This window comes from Macaca fascicularis, chromosome 9 (genome assembly GCF_037993035.2).
Source record: "Macaca fascicularis isolate 582-1 chromosome 9, T2T-MFA8v1.1".
Lineage (NCBI taxonomy): Eukaryota > Metazoa > Chordata > Mammalia > Primates > Cercopithecidae > Macaca > Macaca fascicularis.
Window position 1 is genome coordinate 93803448 of NC_088383.1, and position 21820 is coordinate 93825267.

Here is a 21820-nt window from a genome sequence, read left to right on the forward strand (position 1 = left end):
TTGCTTTTTACTTCACTGCAAAATCGAAAATGATCAGAAAATAACTTCCTTTCTCACAACCAAATGTCCCAATATGCCTCCATCAGTGACCACAAACTCTGGCCTCCCTCCTCTTATCATGGATGAACTGTCTGTGTTCTCCTCTAAGGCCAAACAAGTTACTTATGTTCTCAACCTCACCCTCCTCTCAGTGACTCAAGGATATCTCTCCAGCAAGTAACCCAATTTGCTTTACTGGTTGTCTTTCTCTATTTCATCCTTCTCAGCTGGATGCAGACATGGTATAAGATATCTCATCTGAAAAATAATTTACCCTCCACCCAGTACCTCTTCAGCTATCCTCCATTTCTATGATCGCTGTCCCCAAAGAGCAAAACCCCCTGAGTGGTATCTTCTCATACACTATGGCAGAAATGGGGCTTCATTTCCAGCACCATTTCCTTTCCTTGGGAGCACAGGAAGCAGTATTTCCCAGAATCCCTTGCAGTTGGGTTGGGTTGGGAGCAAGTGATCTGGCTATAGAAATGCAAATGTGAGCAAAAGTGATGTAACACATTCAATCCATGGTGCTTAGGTATCTCTAGTGCCTAATCCTTCCTTTTTTATCTCCCTCCTGAGTGTAAGAACCACATGTGTGAAAGCGGAACTATCAGATAGGTTTGCCCTAGCAGGATCTGTGGAGGAGAAAAAGTCATAGAGAAAGGCTTTTCATCAGTCATGGATCTAAAAGCACGCTCGGTAATGGTGGACTTCAGACAGAGATAGAGAGATCCCAGATAAGCCATCCTGGGATGCAGGATGCAGTTCAATTTTGATTTTCCTTAGATTCTATCCCCATGAATCCCTCCCCTCCTCACCCTTCTAGCTTTGATGATGCTTCTTTTGTTCTGAGAATGCTTGGCTGCCTGCTCCATTCCTACTCATCAGTAGAAGCTTGTCTTAGTGTTTCATTTTCAAGGACTTCTTGATATAAACTACTGTCTGAAGGACATTCTGTTCCTAAGTGGGACAGGCGCAGAGCCTGGGCTGCCATGACTCAGTTATTCCTGAGAACTACAAGTGAGAAAGGCTGGGAAATTGGGTCAGTTCAAGGTCTCTAAAAGAACCATCCTGCAGCTATCAGGAGGTATGTCTGTCTGTCTCTTAAGTAGAGAAGGCAGAAATTAAAAATTAAAAAGGATTGGAACAACAAAGATATAGAGGAAAATAATTTTGGAACCTACCTTTGTTAAATCTGTAGAAAGATGTAGAGAAGAGGAGCTGGTAACAGCCATGTCTGGACTCCCAGTCACCCTATTACCACAATCTGTTACCCCGACCCATCACCTCACATAAGAAGCCAAGTTCATGCTAGCCTAGAAGCCCATTTCCTCCAAGAAAATTTCCATCAAGGCCAGCCAGGTGGCTCAGCCCAGACTGAAGCACGGAGGATGTGCAGTGTGACAAAGCACAGACTGAGATGATCATGCAGAAAAGATTTTGTATAAGAAGGCTGGGGGCCACCCTTGTAGCCTTGTTTTTATAATACTTTCCTGTGTCAAAAAAATTAATGAAGTTAATTTAGAATGAGAAATGATAGATAATGCCTATAGTTATCTCCAAGAAGATTGCTGCAAAGACTAAGAGGATCACAGACCTTTCTTCTGGAATGTTCCTGTTCCTATCTGTAGGATGAATGAGTGAATGAGTGAATCAGTGACTCAGACAAAGCCACTGTTGCATAACTGTATGCATGCACAGTGAACTCTGCAGACTCTGTGGATGGTTCCTGTAAATACAGCTTAAAACCGCAGTGGAAAAGCCACATGCTCCTGATACACTTGTGGGGACATAAAGGGAAACCCACACACCCAAGGAGGCGGACTCTGGCCATGCAAGGCTGAAGGCCCAGTGTACTGATATGGAAACTGAAGCTCAGAGAGAAGAGGCGATGTTGCTTTCTTAACCACTGGATTTGCAGTGCTGTGGTTCTCAGGAGAGGCCAGGACAGGTTAACCTACTCGCTTGGGAGGCAGGTACCCACATTTCTCTCTAGCTGTTACCTCTAACCCTTAGTTCCACCAGTCAAAGAAGATATTTTGTTTTGCCTTGTCCTTTGCTAAAGTGGTGGTACTTGTTTACTTTCTCTCTGACAGAAAATGGCAGTTCTGGTTGCTCCCTCCTCCTGCCAATTCCTGTTGTTTTTAGTCATTTTAATTTTAGCCTTCTTCTTGAAGGTGTGAGTGGTATCTCAGCATGATTTCCTATTTCTCTCACGAAAAATGATGCCAAATGCTTTAGAGTTTCTTCTTCAAACTTTTATGTTTCTTCCTTTGTACATTTTCTATTCAAGTCCTATGCCTACTTTAAAAAATTTCTTTACAATTTTATTGATAAGTTGTAAGCATTTCTATATAAACTAGAGGCAAGGTTTTTTCAGTTGAACGTTATGAATATTTTTGAATAGTACCCTCATTTTATCACTGGTGTCTTTTGAGGAACAGAGTTTTCATGTTTGATGAAAAGTAATCTATACTTTTTTTTTTTTCATTAGCATTTTAATTTGCTACCAAAACATTCTTGACTACTCCTATTTCATGAAGCTATTCTTCTGTTTTCTTGTAAATGACTCAGCATTTCACATTTTGACTTAGCTTTTACATTTCTTGAGTTAGCTTTTACATTATGCTCTTATATTAATAGTGAGTTAACTTGCATTGATGGTGTGTGGCAGTATTCAATACAGATTTTCTCTTTTAATAAATCTACAGTGATTTAAGCAATATTTGTTCAAAAGTCTTTCCAGTCTCCATTAAAGATCATTTATATCTATATGGAAGTTTAAAAGACCACTTATATGTACAAATGTATGTATGAATTATCTATTCTATTCCATCGGTTTATTGATGCATTCCATTCCAATTCAACACTGTTTTAATTGCTGTGCCTTATAGTTTGTCTTGAAAATACGAAGTATAATTCCTCAGATAATACACGCTATATCAATTGTAGAATAAGCTGGATATTTTCTCTAGAATTTTGATTAAAATGGAGTTGACTCTAGAGATCATGGTGTTGAGAATTGACATTGTATAATACTGATTCATCTATGTTCCAATGAACTGTTGCTAAAAGTATAGAAATAAAAATGAATGTGTATATTCCCCTTAAATGTAAAACCATGCTAATCACATTCATTAGTTCCACAGGTCTAAAAATACATTCATTTAAATGTTTTCATATCAATTCATGTCTTTGGTAAATAAGGAAGTGCTACTATTTTCTTCGCAACATTCTGCCTGTTTTCTCTTTTGTTTGCCATGTTGCATTTGCTAAATATTCTATCTAAAGTTGAAGAGAATGATGAGAGCTGATATTCTTGCCTTGTTCTCGATCACAGGGAGAAATGATTTCCACGTCTCACACATTATATTAGGTTAATTTTCTTCATTGATGTACCTTATCATGTGGAGAAAATTCCCATCTATTTCAAATTTGCTGGGATTTTTAAACAAAATAAATAGGTGATGAAATTTGTGAATTAATGTTTCAAATGTATTGAAGTGACACAACTATGTCTCCCTGATTTAATTATTCCATTGTGCATTTCAAAGTTACACACTGAAGTATGAACTTGCAATTCTGAATAAATGTCACTTGGCCATGATGTCCTATATTTGTCATACGTTATTGGTTTGACATGTTTATATTTTATAATCAATTTTGTGAGCAAGATGATAGGCTATATTCATCTGTCATTTTATTCTGGACACTGTTTTCTATTATGGGTAGCAGAGTATTGCTGGTATCTCACAATTTCACATCAAGTGTTTCTTCTTCCTGTATGTTCTGATGGAGTTTCCATAAGTTTGTTTCTTCCTTGGAGTTGATAGAATTCACCAAGAAAGCCATTTGAACTTGAGATGGACTCTATGTGAGTAAGTTCATTTTGTCATACAAATGTGGGACTTTTCAGATTTTCTGTTTGAGCCTGTGTCATTGTGGTGAAGTTCAATATTCACTGAGCATCAGGGCTTGCCCTTGTCTGAAAAGCTGCACACTTAGAGACCACATCTCCAGCAGTTCCTCTTCCTTCACACATTTGTCCTCCAGAATCTGCCTGATTTAGTTGACTCTTCAGCACATTCTATGAGGTGCTTTCTCAGAAATCATTTGCCCATACTGAATCATTGGTGTCTGTGGGAAGGTGACACTGATCAGCCTCCTCCACAACGACCAGAAGGTGGAACTCCCCAGCACCCCATGGCAGAGAAAGGAAAAGGCCCCCCCTTCTCCTCTCCAAGCCCACAGCTTCTGCCCCAGAGTGAGGAGCAGTTGCAGGGCTAGACTGCTGGTGCATCATGATTTCAATCCCGAGCCAATCTCCTGATCTCAGTTGGCAAAACTTGCAGACCACGAAAAAGTGAGGCATGCAGCAGGACCACACTAGAAGGTGATGGAGGTGAAGTGTCTCACAAGTCCTTTATTCCTCACCACCTGCCCTTGATCACCTCGCCAGTTCTCAGATTTCTTCTACTAGCAACAAAGTTTCAGATACATGTCTGGAAGAGAAGAAAGCCCTACCTTTCTTGGATGTCTATGATGTTGGCACATACACACACAGACATGGAGGCCAGGGTTTGATAGAGTGTGCAGTGAGCCATCCTGGCCTACCATGCCCATCACCTGCAGACATCCTGCACAAGGCCAGGCTCTCACAGGGCCTAGAGACCACCTTTATCGAATGTATTCAAATAGCAATGAAGAAAGAAAAATGGCAAGACACGTGTTAAGGAAAAGAGAGAGGAAGAAAGGCAAGAAGGGCAAAGAAGCCAGGGGCAGTGAGCTGTCCAATGTCCTAATGACTTCTGCCAAGCAGAGGACAGTTCTATGAGGGGCATTCAGGACAGGCTTTTTTGGGCACCTGGTGATTCCCCTGGCAGACCATATTCAGAGCAAATGGTCATGATTGCCCACAACAGTGTGGTCATCTCAAAATCAGGGAACAGAGGATCAGGAGGCAAGGCACATCCAGGCAATGGCTAGGTCAAGAAAAGAGCCCAGGCCCACGCCCTTCCCTATACCTTGGTTTCTCCAGCAGCTCTGTTGACTCTTGACCTTCACCTAGACCTTCCAAGAAGCTGAAGGACAGTGAAAAAGAAGTGGACACCTGTGAGCCACACTGCTTATAGGTTGGCTTACTGATAGGACACATGGATGCTGGTCAGCCCAGTGTCAACCCCCACACGGCCACAGGGCACGTGGCACAGCTTCGCCATCATCCTCACAGCTCTCATGATCATGTTTCATGGCCCAGAGCCAAGGGATAAATCTGTACCCACAGCTCACTAGGTACCTAGATCAGAAGGTTGGAACACAAGGCCTGTGACCTGCCCAAGGATGATTTGAAACTAGAGATGAATGTCTCTGCCTCACAGATAGAAACAGCCAAATCAGACAAGAACAAGGACATGAGAATGACAGGAACTAAAACAAAGCCTAGAGTCCCTATCCTGCGATGGAGAGGAGAGCAGAACAGTTCTCCTCCTCCAGTCAATGCTTTTGACCAGAGTTGACTCTGAAGGGTGCTCTCTAAGTGTGGGCTCTCAGGTAGAAATACATCTATAGGGTGTGCGGGTACAAGACCCGCTTCAATCCTGGGCCTCCAAGTCTGAGTCCCCCTGAATCCCTGCTCCTACCCAAATTCTCTGTTTCCTTCACTGGATGATCTGATCAATACAGAATGAGTCAGCACTCATGATGGTTCCTGGCTTCTGGGAATGCCTTGGTACTTGTCCCATGCCTTTTTGCCACTGAGGCCTGGCTCACAATTGCATCCTTGGGGAAGTCTTAGTAGTAACTTCTGTCTATTCCTGGGTATGTGCTGGGGGTGAGGGATCAGGGAGATCCATGACTCCTATTGGAATCTTTCAAGAACTTTTCGTAGGCAGTCGTGAATGTTGGACCCACGTAGAGCAAGAAAGCCTGAGACTTGGTGGTAGTCAGACAGCCTGCAGGTACTGGAACTCTGTTACACACCTTGGTCACACTGACACCACAGATCTAGGACATGACTCTGTTGAAGACTCTGACAGATGCTTTACCAAGTAGAGCTGTGACTTTGAACCAGGATCTCAGTGAGCAAAGCCTTTCCTCTTTTTCTGTGTGGTAGGATTTGCTTGGGCTGAGACCCAAAACTCTTGGTCTAAGAACCCCACAGCTGTACTCTTGTACCGACACTGACATTCTCCACTGTCAAACTTGAATACATTCTTGACCTCTGTCAAATCAACTGCTGGTCAGATCTGTTCCATAGGCCATATTTTCAGACAACCAAGCATTTGGCACATGATGCCATCCAGGACATTAACATAGGAACATGTAAATGGTATTGTCAAGAGGGGTTGATATGGGCATAGGTTCTTCCATCTACATGAAGAGTTTGAAGGCTGCAGTGGCCCAGGTCTCCTAGGGGTATGGGATAAAGGTGAGGAGTTATAGGCTGGCCCACCACCCTCTTCACTGAGTCTCTAGCCCTGAGTCTAGCCCCTTTCGGAGACCTATAGTACCAGAAGGCAATAGTTATGAACAGGTCCAGCCCTACTGGACTCCCCACATCACAGACTGCCCTTTCAACTAAATGAAAAGAGGGGAGCCAATCTTAAATTCAAGTCTAACGTATTGAAACTCAGAAGTAAAGTTCACCATTCTCTTTTACCCTGCTAGACTGAAACATTAAAATGGAGAAAAGTTTTTCTCTTTCAAATGTCTCTTCAAGCTAAAGTGCTCAAAAATCATACTGTGTTTTTCAAAGAAAAGCAGGCTGACTCATACAATAAAAACCTACTGGAGGGCAAGATGCAGTGGCTTATGCCTGTAATCCCAGCACTTCGGGAGGCTGAGGCAGGCAGATCACCTGAGGTCTGGAGTTCAAGACCAGCCTGACCAACATGACGAAACCCCATCTCTACTAAAAATACAAAAATTAGCTGGGTGTGGTGGTAGGTGCCTGTAATCCCAACTACTTTGGAGGCTGAGGCAGGAGAATTGCTTGAACCCGGGGGACAGAGGCTGCAGTCAGCTGGGATCATGCCATTGCACTCCAGCCTGGGCAACAGAGCAAGACTCCATCTCAAAAAAAGAAAAAAATAAAACCTACTGGAAACATATTTTTCTAGAGTATATTATCATAAGAATAACTTCCAATAATCTCTATTTTCTAAATTTATCCTGAAATCTATATGACTATCAAGATTCTACAAAAAAAAAAAAAAAAAAAAAAAAACTTGTGTAAAAAACTCTACCATAAATATAAATATAGAGGGAGAACAGAAAGACATTTTGAGGATCAAATATGAAAACTCATGACTGAAGACCACTGTGTGGTTTCAGAATTTGGAGGACAGAGGTCCCATGGAGGTTGAATGAAACTGAGAGATAACACACAACCATTTTCTAAATTAGAATGTCCAGGGGAAAAAACAGGCTATGGCAGATGCAAAGGAGGAGAACCCTACTTTTGGGACGAAGAAGCCTGGCACGAGTGCAACAAGCCTTCTTGAAGGAGGTAGCAGAAGAAGATAGCTTCTTGCCAGAAACTCCCTATTAAGACTCAGTAACATCTTATTGGGGAAAAGGAAAGAGGAAAGAAAAAGTGAAGGTAATAGAGACAGAGGAGGGGGAGTGAGGAGAGGGTTAGTAAGGGAAGTGTCTGAGTAGAAGGGCCAGAGACTCTGCTATCTCTGAGAAAGTACCACTTCATGGCCAGGTATCAGGGCAGAAACCCTAATCTCAACCACATGCTCCACTGGGATGATCAAGTCCATGAAGATACATGTGCAGAAGCTGGAGCTGAATGGCTCTTTCCCTTCTTCTTTGTCCTAGGTCCGCAACTTCCTGTCTGGTGATAATGATGTTTCCTTCAACCTCCTGAGCTCTCAGCCAGTCATTGGGAGCTTGACACCTGATTAACAGAATCTGCCACGGCCTAGAAAAAAATGGTTCCTTCCAGCTGTCATGTCAGATCAGGAAATAGCTCTCGGGAATTCTCCAACTCTTTATTTCATGGCTCATCAGGTCATTGGCTTCAGAACTTTCTACCACATGCTGTAAGTCAAGACCTACCTTGACAGGTAGCACCCCCACACACTCCACTTCTTTTAGACTGATGTCATTTAATCATTTCATTTTCTCTCTCCTCAAGATGTCAATCTGCTCCTTCCATGGAGGCTTCTAGATGCTCTTGTGTTGACCTCTTAGTGAGCTTTCTTCTTTTCTTTGGTAATAGTGACGTGAAATTGGTTCTTTCTCTTTCTCTTGAATATTGAAATGGGCATGTGACCTGACAGCATCCTTCAATCTTTTCCTGGATCCTTCTGCCTTCTTAGGAATATGATCACCATTCCTTGGTTCTCCTAATCCCAATTTCTCACTCAAGTCCTTTTCTCAGGGACAAGCTGCCGCTTCATTGATCTTGAGTCTGTCTTCCTGCCAAGACATGGCCTGATTCTTCATAGAAGACATAAATGTTGCTCTGGTCAGCTTGAATCTTTTTTCAGTTTCTCCTGTTAGTTTGAAGCGTGCTTTAGCTTCTTGCATGTATGGCTCAATGGCTTTTTGTGCCTGGTGTAAAGACTGCATCTTTCTTGCTGTCTCAGACATCAGCCGTTTTTGTTCTGAACAATGAGGGTTTACTTTTCCTGTGTCTCACCACAATGCATATGAAGTTCCTCTTCACAGGCGTGAACCCATCCAAGTCATCAGTTACTTCTGACTCTTCCTCTTCCTCCACCCCAGGATGAAACTTGCCAAGATCATTACATTTGACTACTGCTAGTGCTAAATTGCTACTGGCAGGTCGCTTGTCTCTTGATCAAGAAAGACTTCTTTGAATTACTAAACAATTTTGCCTACAAACAAGAGAGCTAGGGATACCTGGACTATCAAAATACACTCTTCCATCTCCCACTGATATACAGGGACAGTGAGATTTGCTCTCACATCATCAGGGACTTCTGCGATGAAATCCTCCAGTGTCTCATGGGTTGGACAAGAGTACACATCCCAGCAGAATGAAACTTCTCCATAGTGGCCCAGTCTGATGCAGAGGTACCTAGGGCCACCCCGGCCAGTAGGCCCACACCACACCATGAAAATGATGCTTCTGGTTTTCAGTCAGAATCAAACCTGCACTGGGCAACCAGGGCAAACCATGTCTGCTGAGGGTGGGTGGGCAGGCCCAAAGCAATCAAGAACTCTCATATCCTCCCTCATATCCTTGGCTCTTTCTTTCATTACTTCAACTTCTTTATCTGGAGCTTAACAAGGACTCTAATATATTATGCACACTGTTTACTCAGTCTGGAAAGCTGCTCATAACATTTGTCCTATGTGGGGCACATCCCTGTCTTGTGACCACAGTTCTCTCACTCCAGCGACTCCAGTGGCCTCGGTTGGGCCTGGCCATGATGAGCTGCACAGTACTCCATGCGTATTTGTGGACGGAATCGGTGAACAAGCATTAGAATCAATGGAAGAAGGCCAGAGTTATCCCTTGCCTTCTCTGGAAAGTCACACCTAATGCTCTGCAGACCCAGCAAATAGTTTACTAGAAAAATTGCATTCCGGTGGAGGCAAACAGAGTAACGTATTTGAAAAGCATGAACTAATGGTGAACATCAGAAAACCACAAGCAACTGCTGCTTCTCTACTAATTATAGCTTTAGCCCTCTTTGGTCCTCTCCAGTTCTAGGAAAAGAAAATGGCATTCAATCCTATTATCCCTGCTTCCTGACAGCACCCAGACCAGATCAGACTTACACTTTCTTCAGTGCCCACCTAACCAAAATCACAAAGCACAAGCCCAAATTCCATACAAGTTCCCTCCTAACTAACTATGACTGTGTGGTCCCGTGTTTCCTCCTGTGGTATAGTCTGCCTTGATGCAAGTACCAGGAAAATAAACTTTGCTTCATGACAGGTGTGTTCACAACTGAAGGCGTTTGATTGATGGTCCCATTTTCACTGTCTTTATCTTCCTCACAACATTTCTGGGGAAGCAGCATGGAGCTAGAAAACCTATTTTATGCCAGTACAAGTGGTTTGTTCAAATTCACATAGATACCAAATTCACAGTTATGAATCAAAATCTCTCAATCTCCAGCTGTTTCTTCAAGATGGGTCAGTCCATGAAGGCTGCATCCCAGAGAAAAAGGAAGTAGAGATAATTGCAGCTGAGACCAGCAGACTCAGAATGGAGTGGGGACCATGAAAATCCTGCAAGAAAGGGTTGTGGGAGGGGAGCAGAAACAGGCCAGGTTGTGAAAAATGGGCCATAGGATGAACAGGTAATCATCTTGTAGGTTGGAGAGGCAACTGATTCTGTAGGGAGGTGGATAAGTTATATGGGGTGGATGTCTGGGAGGAAGAAGCAGTGGGCAAGGTTTAAGGTCCTAGAAGCCCTGACAATGACTATAGGGGTGGTGTGAAGGTGCTCAGAGAAGATAAATGACAACGAGTTAGCAGAGTCTGTTTGTTGTAATTGTTAGGAGCTCACCATTGTGACTATGAGCATTCAGATGACCATTGCTCAGCATTTTAATAATTACAGCACCAGAAGTCAACATTTTCTGGAAAGAAATTGGTACTTGCTTCTTGAAATGCAAAGTTCACAATTGCTTGGTGGGGGCTTTTGGGTTACAGGTACTAACAAGATGGAAAAGAGTTTTGTGCTCTTAGGCCTGTTGGGTGGGGTGGGTTGCCCTGGTCTGAGGATAGCAGGAGGGCCAGGTCAGTATATGCTGAATGGGTCAAGGTGGGAGGGAAGGATGGGGTTGAGAAAGTTTATTTCTACCCTTGGCCATCAGAGAGCAGGGCTCCTCTCTTTGGCCCTGATTGGTGGGGAGCATTCTCCAGATTGTTTTCAGGAGTCCTCACTAGATGGCTCTGGGACTCAGAAGCCTGGGAGGAGTCTCCATCTTTCAGACAGAGTTGCAAATGCTGAACCAGTCATGGCTTCTCAATTGGACCGGAATTCCTTCTGTGTGTGTTATTTAGATCCCCATGTCATTAATAGGGAAACTGAAGCTATGACAAATAAGGTTAGGGTTAGGGCTAGGGTCAGCTCTAAAAAGGAATAAGATCATGTCCTTTGCAGGGACACGAATGGAGCTGAAAGCCATTATCCACAGCAAACTAACACAGGAACAGAAAAACAAACACCACATGTTCTCACTCATAAGAGGGAGCTGAACAACAAGAACACATCGACACAGGAAGGGGAACAACACACACTGGGGCCTGTCAAGGGGGTTGGAAGAGGGAGAGCATCAGGATAAATAGCTAATGCATGCAGTGCTTAATACCTAGGCGATGGGTTGATAGGTGCAGCAAATCACCATGGCACATGTTTACCTATGTAGCAAACCTGCACATTCTCTCTATGTATTCTGGAACTTAAAATTAAATTAAATAATAGTATTAAAAAAAAAAGAGTAGACTTTCAAAGTTATTCTAAGAGGAGAAAAAAAGAAAGTGGGAGTCTGATCTGGTGTGGGTGCTGTCAGGGAATAGGAGTAATACTACTGGATGTGCTAAAGAAAATTTCAGCTGAATTAAATTCAAAGGAGTTTAATTGCGCAATGAATGATTCATGAATGGAGCAGCCCCCAGAAACACAGCAGATTCAGAGATTCTGGGAATGCCTCATGGTTAGAACAAATTTAATGACAAAAAAAGGAAGTGTTGTACAGAAATCAGAATTAAGGTACAGACACAGCTGGACTGGTTACAGGTTGGCATTCTCCTTATATGATCAGCATTTGAACACTCAGCAGTGTATGAGTGGTTTAAGTAAGGCTGCTGGGACTGACCAAGACTCAGCTGCTGTTACAGGTGCATATTCCTAAGCTTGGTTTTCAATCTCATATACCTCTCAAGTTAGGTTACAATTTGTCCACAGGGACTCAAATACAGAAGTACAGAGTCCTTCTCAGGCCATTTTGTTTTTTTTTTTTTTGAGACGGAGTCTCGCTCTGTCGCCCAGGCTGGAGTGCAGTGGCCGGATCTCAGCTCACTGCAAGCTCCGCCTCCCGGGTTTACGCCATTCTCCTGCCTCAGCCTCCCGAGTAGCTAGGAATACAGGCGCCCGCCACCTTGCCCGGCTAGTTTTTTGTATTTTTTTAGTAGAGACGGGGTTTCACCGTGTTAGCCAGGATGGTCTCGATCTCGTGACCTCATGATCCGCCCTTCTCGGCCTCCCAAAGTGCTGGGATTACAGGCTTGAGCCACCGCGCCCGGCCCTCAGGCCATTTTTAGTTTGCTTTAACAGATGTCAACTTTTTTTCTAGAACTGGGGAGGAACAGAGAGGACTAAAGCTGTATTTGACAAAGAAGCAGCAGTTGCTCATGACAGCCAGAAGAGGGGCCTCTTGGCCATTTTTGTCTTGTGCATAGCAACCTTTTTTGGATTCTCTAACTAATGTTGAATAGAATAGTGGCAGCTACAGCTGATATCTTTGTCTTGTTTTCAATCACAGAGAGTAGTTTTTTTCTCTTTCACCATTAAAGATCACGTGAGCGCAAGGTTGTTCTTAGACATACTTTATCACGTGGAGGGAAATTTGCTGATTTTTTTTTTTTTTTAATAATGAATGTGTGATGAGTTCTGAATTGATTTTTCAGAATCCATTGAATTCACTCTCAACTATGCCTCCTTGATTTGTAAAGATGATGGATTTCAAAGTTTAATATTTCAATATTAATTGCATTCTTAAAACAATCTTTTTCCAGGCTTAATCACTGATGTCTGTGGGAAGGTGGGACTGACCAAGTTTCTCCATCGTGACCAGAGGGTGGGACTCCACAGCACACCATGGAACATGAAGGAAATGGTCCCTCTCCCCCTCTCCAGGCCCACACTCCTGCCCCAGGGTGAGGAGCAGAGAGCAGGACACAGAGTTTTCTCCTATGTGCTCCGATACATTCAGTCAACATCACTCACTGACGGCTTCTTCCTGTCCTATGAGTCGCATGTGACAGTTATGACTGACATCCACATCCACATACTGGATGTAGTCTAAATCCCTGTTTTGGGAAGTTTTCTATATTCTTAATCTTTCAGTCACGTTTAGTTTCCTGTTTTATTACCGACACATTCTGAACACCTCATCGATTTCTAGAATCCCTAGGTCCACAGAAACCCATACACGGAACACAGCCTTTTCCCTTGAATTACCCACAATCCCTTCAGGAGAGTCGCGGTGGAGTGGGCTAGGTTCCTACTGGCATGACCAAGACAGTGGCAGAGAGTTCTCAGCTGAGGACCAAATACCAGACACACAGTTTCTTGACGGATGCCGAGGCCCTACCTGTAACTGAGAAATATCCACCAGGACATTTTTCTTCTTATAACCACCCCAGGGATCCCTTTACCCTCAGAGAAGCTTTGAGCACAGAGGCCGATACACACAACCCTCCAGTGTCAGCCTGGTCTGTCCTCCTGCCCAGCCTCCCCTGGAGCTCAGTCCCTGAACATCTCTGAGTCAGCCACATGAAGCTCCATGAAGTTCTCTAGATGGTCTGCCGCATCCTAGTCCCAAAGCACAGACATACTGTATTCCCCCTTGGTGGAAGGCCTTTCTATGCATTTTCCTGTATTTAATTAGTTGCTAATACTGTATTAATAGATGAAACACTCTGAGGAACTCTAAAAACATTTCAGGAGCCCAAGGCCTTCCTGATAAAGGCCCATAAACCTTGTCTTCGGTATTCTTTGAAGTTGAAGCAACATCTCCTGAGGTCTGGTTTTTCAGTTTGATGGGGGCCATGGCACTGGATTCAAATTCTAAAAGTTCTGAATATCCAACAACGTATGAGACTGTTGAAACTTCAGTTTAAAGTGAGGACACCTGGACAACTCTCCCAAAAAATGGGATAAGGAAGGAGGTCACAACACAGCCCACCTTGCTCCCTCAGGGCGTCCTGTGGCACAGGGTGAGCCTTGGGTGCTAGAGTCATGGCCCTCAGTGAGGAGGCTTGCTCTCATCCTTGTCAGTAGGTTGTGGAACTGCAGCCCTCAAGAGGCCGAGTGACCTGGGCAGTGAGTCTACCAGTGATGCCCTGGGACAATGGGTTTTAGAGCATTGTTGTCCAATAGAAATATGGAGTTAGAAACACATCTAATTTTAAATTTTCTAGCAGCCGCATTAAAAGGGTGAAAATAAGTAAAATTAATTTAAATAAAATTTAACCCAGCATATTCAAAATATTATTTCAACATGTAATCATGTAAACGCATTATTCACCTAATTCAGTTCAGCCATTTGTTTCTCATGAAATCTTTAAAATCCAATGTACATTTGCATGCAGAGCACGTCTTGATTTGGAGTAAGCCTATTTCAAGTATTCACATGTGGCTAGCAGTTTTCTATTTGGGCAGCGAACATCTAGGGGTCAATCTCTGTGTATCCCACAATCAGGGAATGTGATTATTAATTTTTCACATCAACTTGGTCTAGCTACACTATCCAGCTATTGAATCCAACACTGACCTAGGTGCTGCTGTGAAAGTACTTCGTAGATATGGTTAGCATCCACAATTAATTGATGTTAGGTAAAGGAGATGACCCTCCATCATGCGGTGAGACCCCATCTGACAGTTGAGGCTTGAAGAGGAAAAATAGGTTTCCTGGAGAAGGAGAAACTCTGCTTCAAGGCTGCAGTAACTGTGACCTGAATTTCCAGCCCACCAGCCACAGCAACTTCTGGGAGTCAGAAGTTGCTGTGAGCAAAGATCACCCACTGCACTCCAGCCTGGGCGACAGAGCGAGACTCTGTCTTTTTTTTTTTTTTTTTTTTTTTTAAAAAAAAAAGCAAAGCATGCACAAATTGGTGAGACTGACCTCTACCCAGCCTCAACTTAGTAGAAATTAATTCCAATGTGAGTAATGAAAATACAGATACGCTTTGCCCTCACCAAGTGTCACAGAGTGGTTCATACTTGTGCTTCTTTATGCATCGGGGTAGGTCTATGTATGTCCCTATGATTCTCGTATGTCTGTGCTTGCCCTGTGTATTCCTGTCTGTGTGAAGCATGTCCAAGCGTGTGCAGGTGGTTGTGTATGTATGTGTGTATATGCACTGGTATTGGGGAAGTATGTGGATGTGCACAGATGTACAAGATGAGGATGATCTGTAACCGATGAGGTTCAGGACTAGAAAGCCCCTGTCTGGCCCAAGGGCAGCTTTGGGGTTCTTCCTTGCCAAGTGGCAATAGGAAGAGAAGAGGCATCCCCGAACCCTCCTCATCCTCTTATAAGAAACAGGGTGAAGGAGCAGCACTGGGCACTATGTGAGGGTGCTGCTGAGCAAGAAAATAAAGATGGGGAGGTTGGATGAAACCATGGCAGGGCATGATTCAGGATCCTCAGCAGCTGTGTCCTGGGAGGCTTCATCCAGGGGATGGTTTGCAGTCCTCCTCCAGCAAGAAATGCATTTGAGACTCCAAAGAACTGACTCCTAGTCCAGATGAGGCTGATGCAGTCATGCATTTCCCCCATACCTCCCCACCTATTTTTCCAGTGTACCAGCCACTGGTCTGAAAACAGGAAGAGGGGAAGACAGTGGATGTGCATAGACCAGATGCCACTGCATGCCACATGCATGCTCTGCCCTTCACAGAGCAGTTACTTCCCACTGACACAACTTGCTGGGCCTCTGCTCTCACACCTATGAGACTGGCAAGTGGACAGCATTGGCCAACAGAATGTTTGCTGTGAGCATCGTTTGAGATAGCATTTGAGTGTGTGTTCCCTTAGCCTGAAGAAAAAGGTCTTCCCTAAGATCTGAGCAGGAAAAAGCCCTGCCCTGCGATATAGGAAGCTGCAGATACTCAGAAGCCCGCAGAAAGGTGGTTAGACTAGCCAGAAATACCTCTCCAACAAGACTTTCCTCTTCACAGAGATACAATGACGAAGAAAGCTTCTCCGAATGGCCTCTTGGAGCCAACAAAAGGGGAAATGCTGACCCCTCAGGGACCCTGTAGGATAAGCAGAAGCCCCTGAGAGGCAGCCCCTTCTACGACCAGTAGGAAAAGCATGTAACAGTTCTGCCCTCTGCTGGCAGCATTTAGAACTGCAGTGGGCCAAGGGGATGGGCCCAAAGATCTAGCAGGCCTTTTTGAGGACTGGACATGACATCTAACATGAGACCTGGGGAACACCATGTAGAAATGTTCAGGGAAGGGAAAGAGCCTGGCTTTTGTGATGATCTGCAAGTAGATCAAAGGCCTGCATCTTCTCTAGCATTGAGAATCAACATAAGAATCATGTGCAGCTCCCAGCTGTCACTTCTTTAGGACACTCTCCTCCCAGGTACGGGGTTCTGGTCTCTGGATCTCAGGGTCCTGGGCTCTCAGCTGCAGACTCTGGGCAGTGGTCACACCCTCAGTGATTGGGTATTTGAGCTCAGAAAAAAGAATTAGGATTCTGAGTCTGCTCCCTCCGCTCTGGTCACTGAGCTTGTGGCCCTGGACTCTGCAGTCTGGACCCTGGGTCTTGGTTGCAGTGGGTGGGATTCACCCTCTACTGTGCTTGGGCGGTGATCCCAGTTTTCCTGAGAAGAGGCGGCTTCAGGCTCTGTGTGTTGGATCCTGAACTAGGGGTCATGGGCTCTGCTTGAGGCCTGGACCTCTGGCTCTGGGCCCTTGCTTGGCATCTGGCTTTTGGGTTACAGGAATTGACTGTATATTTCTGGGCTCTACTTTGGTGATCTGCAGGGCTGTAGTGTTACAAGCTTAAGTGAGCCCCTAAATCTTGTCTTCTCCTTGCAGGTTCCTCATTCAGGCTTTGGGCACTGGGCTGTGGGCTCCAGGCTCCAGCTCTGCCCATGTTGCTGAATCTTTGGGCTATTTACTGCTCATTGATGAAAAAATGGGATTCCATTCCTGTCCTCTGGGCAAAGAGGTGTCCTGGATCCCATGCTGTAAGTTTGGGATGTGAGTACTCTAGTCTGGCTTTGGGGTTCCATGCTGGACCCAAAGATCTTAGTTCTGCCTAATGCTGAAGGAATCCTGCCGAGGGAAGGAAAATGGGGTGATTAAATTTGAGACAAAAGTGGTGATTCAACGTTCCAAACCAGAGAGGCAATGGATCAACCACAAGACCAGCATCTGCTTAGCAGACATGGGGGCCAGACAAGGGTCTACTCTCTCCTGAGCTCAGTGACTTTCACAAGTGGCCTCACCTGCCTAAGGAGAGGCTCTTCTCTTTACTAAGTGCTCACTTCAGAAGTGACCTCCTTTGGCTGAGCCTCGGTTTCCTTATTCATGATATGGGGATCTGAATAACATACACATGGAAGGAATTCTGGTCCAATTGAGAAGCCATGACTGGCTCAGCATTTGCAACTCTGTCTGGAAGATGGGGATGCCTGCCAGGTTTCTGAGTCCCAGAGCCATTCTGTGGGGACTCTTGAAAATCTGGAGAATGCTCCCCACCAGTCAGGGGTAAGGAGAGGAGCCCTGCTCTCTCATGGCTAAGGGTAAAAATGAGCTTTTTCAAGAGCACCCCATCCTTCCCTCCCACCTGGACCCATTCAGCATATACTGACCTGGTCCTACTGCTGTCCTCAGCCCAGGGCAGCCCACCTCATCCTGCAAGCCTGAGACCACAAAACTCTTCTCCATTCTGTTAACACCTCTGACCCAAGAGCCTCCACCAGGAAAATGTGAACTTCCCATTTCAAGAGGCAAGTACCAGTTTCTGTCCAGAAAATGTTGACTTCTGGTGCTGTAATTATTAAAATGCTGAGCAATGGGCATCTAAATGCTCATGGTCACAATGCTAAGCTCCTAACAGGTACAACAAACAAACTCTGCTAAATTGTTGTCATTTAGCATCTCTGAGCACCTTCACACCACCCCCATAGTCATTGTCAGAGTTTCTAGGACCTTGAGCCTTGTCCACTGCTTCTTCCTCCCAGACATCCACCTCATTCAACTTATCCACCTCCCCACAGAATCAGTTGCCTCTCTGACCTATAAGATGAGTGCCTGCCCCACTCGTGGCCCAGTTTTCACAGCCTGGCCTGTTTCGGCTCCTTTCCCACAACCCTTTCTTGCATGATTTTCATGCTCCCCACTCCATTCTGAGTCTGCTGGCCTCAGATGCAATTATCTCTACTTCTTCTTACTCTGGGATGCAGCCTTCGTGGGCTGCTCCATGTTGAAGAAACAGCTAGAGATTGAGAGATTTTGACTCTTAACCGTGAATTTGGTATCTATGTGAATTTGAACAAACCACTTATACTGGCATCAAATAAGTTTTGTAGTCCCATGCTGCTTCCCAAGAAATGTTGTGAGGAAGATAAAGACAGAGAACATGAAACCATTAATCAAAGATCTTTAGTCAAAAACCATCAGGAACACAACTGTCATGAGGCAAAGTTCATTTTCCTGGTACTTGTATCAAGGAAGATTGTACCACTGGAGGAACCGTAGGACCACTCAGTCAGTTTGTCAGGAGGGAATCTGCATGGAATTTGTACTTGTGCTTTGTGATTTTCAGGTTGGGGGGACTCAAAATTATGTATCAGTCTGATCTGGTCTGGGTGCTGTCAGGAAGCAGGGTAATAGGATTGGATGTCATTACCTTTTTCTAGAACTGGGGAGGAACAGAGAGGGCTAGATCTATATATAGTAGAAGCAGCAGTTGTTCATGCCAGCTAGGAGAGGGGCCTATTGGCCATCTTTGTTGTGTGCAGAGAGTCTGAGTAGTCTAGATTTTGTCTAGACTTGTTAAGAATTTGTACCAACATGTTTATTAGCGGTATTTTCTTGGAGTATCATTTTCAGGTTTTAATGTCAGGATTATACTGCCTTCATCAATGAATTAGAAAGTGTTCCGTATTCCTTCTTCCTTAGAGAGTTTACATAGGATTTACTTTCTTTCTTTCTTCATATTTAATAGAATGCACCAGTGAAACCCCATCTGGGCCTAGAATTTTCTTTGTGGGACAATTTTGATAACAAATGAATTTTCTTTGGTAGGTAGAGGGTTATTCGAGTGTCCATTCTATCTTGTCTATTCGATCTTGTCTATTCGAGGATTGTCTATTCAATCTTGTATCATATTTATTATATTTTAATTTTTAAGGAATTTAACTTCACACATTTGTTGACAAAGTTGTTCACAATCTTTTTTTATGCTTTTGATAGCTATTAGGATCAGTTTTGATAGTCCCTTTTTATTCTTGATATTGCTAATTTGCATTTTTCATGTTTTCTTGATCTGTCTTGCTAGATATTTAAAAACTGTGTTAATGTTTATAAAAAACAACATTTGGATTTATTTTCTCATTTTTTTCAGCTTTCTATACCATTAATTTTTGCTCTGATCTTTATTTCCTTTCTTCTGCTTACTTTAATTGCAGCATATTTTTCTAGTTTTGTAAAAGGAATAATTAGATAATTTATTTCATGTCTTTATTCCACTCTAATATAAACATTTAAAGCTATAAATTTTCTTATGAGAACTGCTTCAGCTATGCCTGTCACCAAAATTTAAACATTTCCTTTTCATTATGACTCATATAAAAATAATTTCTAATTTCTCCTATGACTTCTTTGTGGGTTTTCTGCAAGTGACTTGCTTAAATGTGAAAAATATCATCCTGGCACCCAGTTAAGTTACTTGGAAGTAGTTGGTTTTTTCTCAGGTCTTGCTTTTATGTGGAGATCCGGAGCACTGCTCTGTCTAGAGCTCATGCTTCCCCTCTTTTGAGCAGTTTCCCCAAAGCTCCATGAATTAAGAACTTTTCTAGCTGGTTGGTTGGTAAAGGCACTGTTCTCAGCCTTGTGTGATTGCTGGACACTATTCACTCTAATCTTTTCAGACTTTTTGGTTCTTACTTTGGGCAAAATCTTCACAAACCTGCACAAAGAGTTTTGAATACTCAAAGATCTCTAGGATCCTCTCTCTGTGTAGTGCTCTCTGCTTTGGCACTCTTTTCTATAAACTCTAAACGCCCATGTCTCCAGGATCTCCCAGCTCTATCCCCTCAACTCAGGGCATCCAATGCACTTCACCTCATTTTTTATCCCTAAACTTTGACCTGAAAACTCTCTCAGGGAAGTGAGCTGGGGGTGTCTTAAGGCTCCCTTAGTTTGTTTCTAGTCTCTCCATTCCCCTTAGCCTAATGTTCAATGTCTTAAAAACCATCGTTTCATTGGTCTTATAGTTTCAGTTGTCAATGAATAGTAGTGGTTGTGTACAAACAAACTTTTTCTTTTTACCAAAACTGGTGGTGGACTGCATTTGCTCTGTGGTCTGTGGTTTTCCACCTCATGAACTAGAGCAACCTTAATCTAGTTTATATATTGGATTCTCAAGAAAGATCGTTTTAGAAGAATAGTTTTTATCACTACTACATTGTTGGAAAATATCAGTCCTATCTCTTCAGATTATGTCTATTCTTTAGAGGTTCAAATAGACAGCAGACATTAATAAATAGTTATTAAGATTAGAAAAAATTAGAAAAAAGAAGTGGGACTAAAATTCAGAGGTCTATCACATAATCTTTTTTTTTTTAAATTATGCCTGCCATATACAATTTTTTTTGAGGGAATTAATTTTTTTTAATACAGAGTCTCGTTCTGTTGCCCAGGCTGAAGTGTTGTGTCATGATCATGGCTCCTTGCAGCCTTGACCTCCCAACTTTAAATGATCCTCCCACCTCAGTCTCCTGAGTAGCTGGGACCACAGACGCAAGCTTTTTAATTCTTTGCAGAGACAGAATTAAATGTTGCCTTTTTTTTTTTTTTTTTTTGAGACAGAGTCTCGCTTAGTCGCCCAGGCTGGAGTGCAGTGGCGCGATCTCGGCTCACTGCAAGCTCCGCCTCCCGGGTTCACGCCATTCTCCTGCCTCAGCCTCCCGAGTAGCTGGGACTACAGGCGCCCGCCGCCTCGCCCGGCTAATTTTTTGCATTTTTAGTAGAGACGGGGTTTCACAGTGTTAGCCAGGATGGTCTCGATCTCCTGACCTTGTGATCCGCCCGTCTCGGCCTCCCAAAGTGCTGGGATTACAGGCGTGAGCCACCGCGCCCGGCCTAAATGTTGCCTTATGTTGCCCAGGTTGAGCAATCATTTTTGAGGGTCTCAGAGAGTGTTTTTAATCAGGTTATAGAATCATATGAACTGTATTGAGAACCGTATTGATCCCACACAAAGGCCTCAGGGGAAAGAAAAATTGGAAGAGAAAAATAAGATGTAAGCACAAAGAACATGTATATTTTTTCTCCATAATCCCCATGATACTAGGTTTAAATGAAAAGTTGACTATGCTGTCATACCTTGATTTTATTTTTATTTGCCATAACTGGTAACTGGAAAAATCGAAAATGCAATTATGTCTCCCCATTTGTGGTGCTATTTCTTGTCAAGACAGCAGAGGGTGCTCTTCTATTAAGATATTACACTCTCTAGGCGATCTGTGTAAGATGTTCACTGGGTAGGAGGAAACATATTTTAATAAAATTACCATATGTATGATTTTATTCAATTTGTTGGTTTTCCAAGGAGGTCGTTTCTTGAATGTAAGTATTATTAGTTGTATTCCTGTTTATTCAATCATCTTTGAAAACATAATGAAAGCTACAGACATTCCCAGAGAAACAATCTCTTCACATATACATAGAAAATTGGTAAAGACTACAAAGAAAAACATAAAACATCAATTTAAATCTTACTCTTACTAAAATATGGGAAATGATTTTGCAGAGCCAGTTGAAATAGTTTTTCTTTTGGAAAGTTTGAAACATAAAAAAGTAGAGAAAATAACATGATGA

At 43.3% G+C, this 21820-nt stretch overlaps 1 long non-coding RNA gene across 5 annotated transcripts; it reads left to right on the plus strand.

Moving 5' to 3' along the window:
- The first annotated feature begins 1860 nt into the window (after positions 1–1860).
- On the plus strand, positions 1861–9955 carry LOC123566830 (uncharacterized). 5 transcript variants are annotated; one of them, XR_012417283.1, is made up of 3 exons: positions 1861–3917; positions 7864–8087; positions 8776–9955. It is a non-coding gene; the product is annotated as an uncharacterized lncRNA (long non-coding RNA). The 5 variants fall into 5 exon arrangements; XR_012417284.1 differs by having other exon boundaries at positions 1861–2015; positions 3838–3917; positions 7864–9955; XR_012417285.1 differs by having other exon boundaries at positions 1861–2015.
- Positions 9956–21820: the final 11865 nt, after the last annotated feature.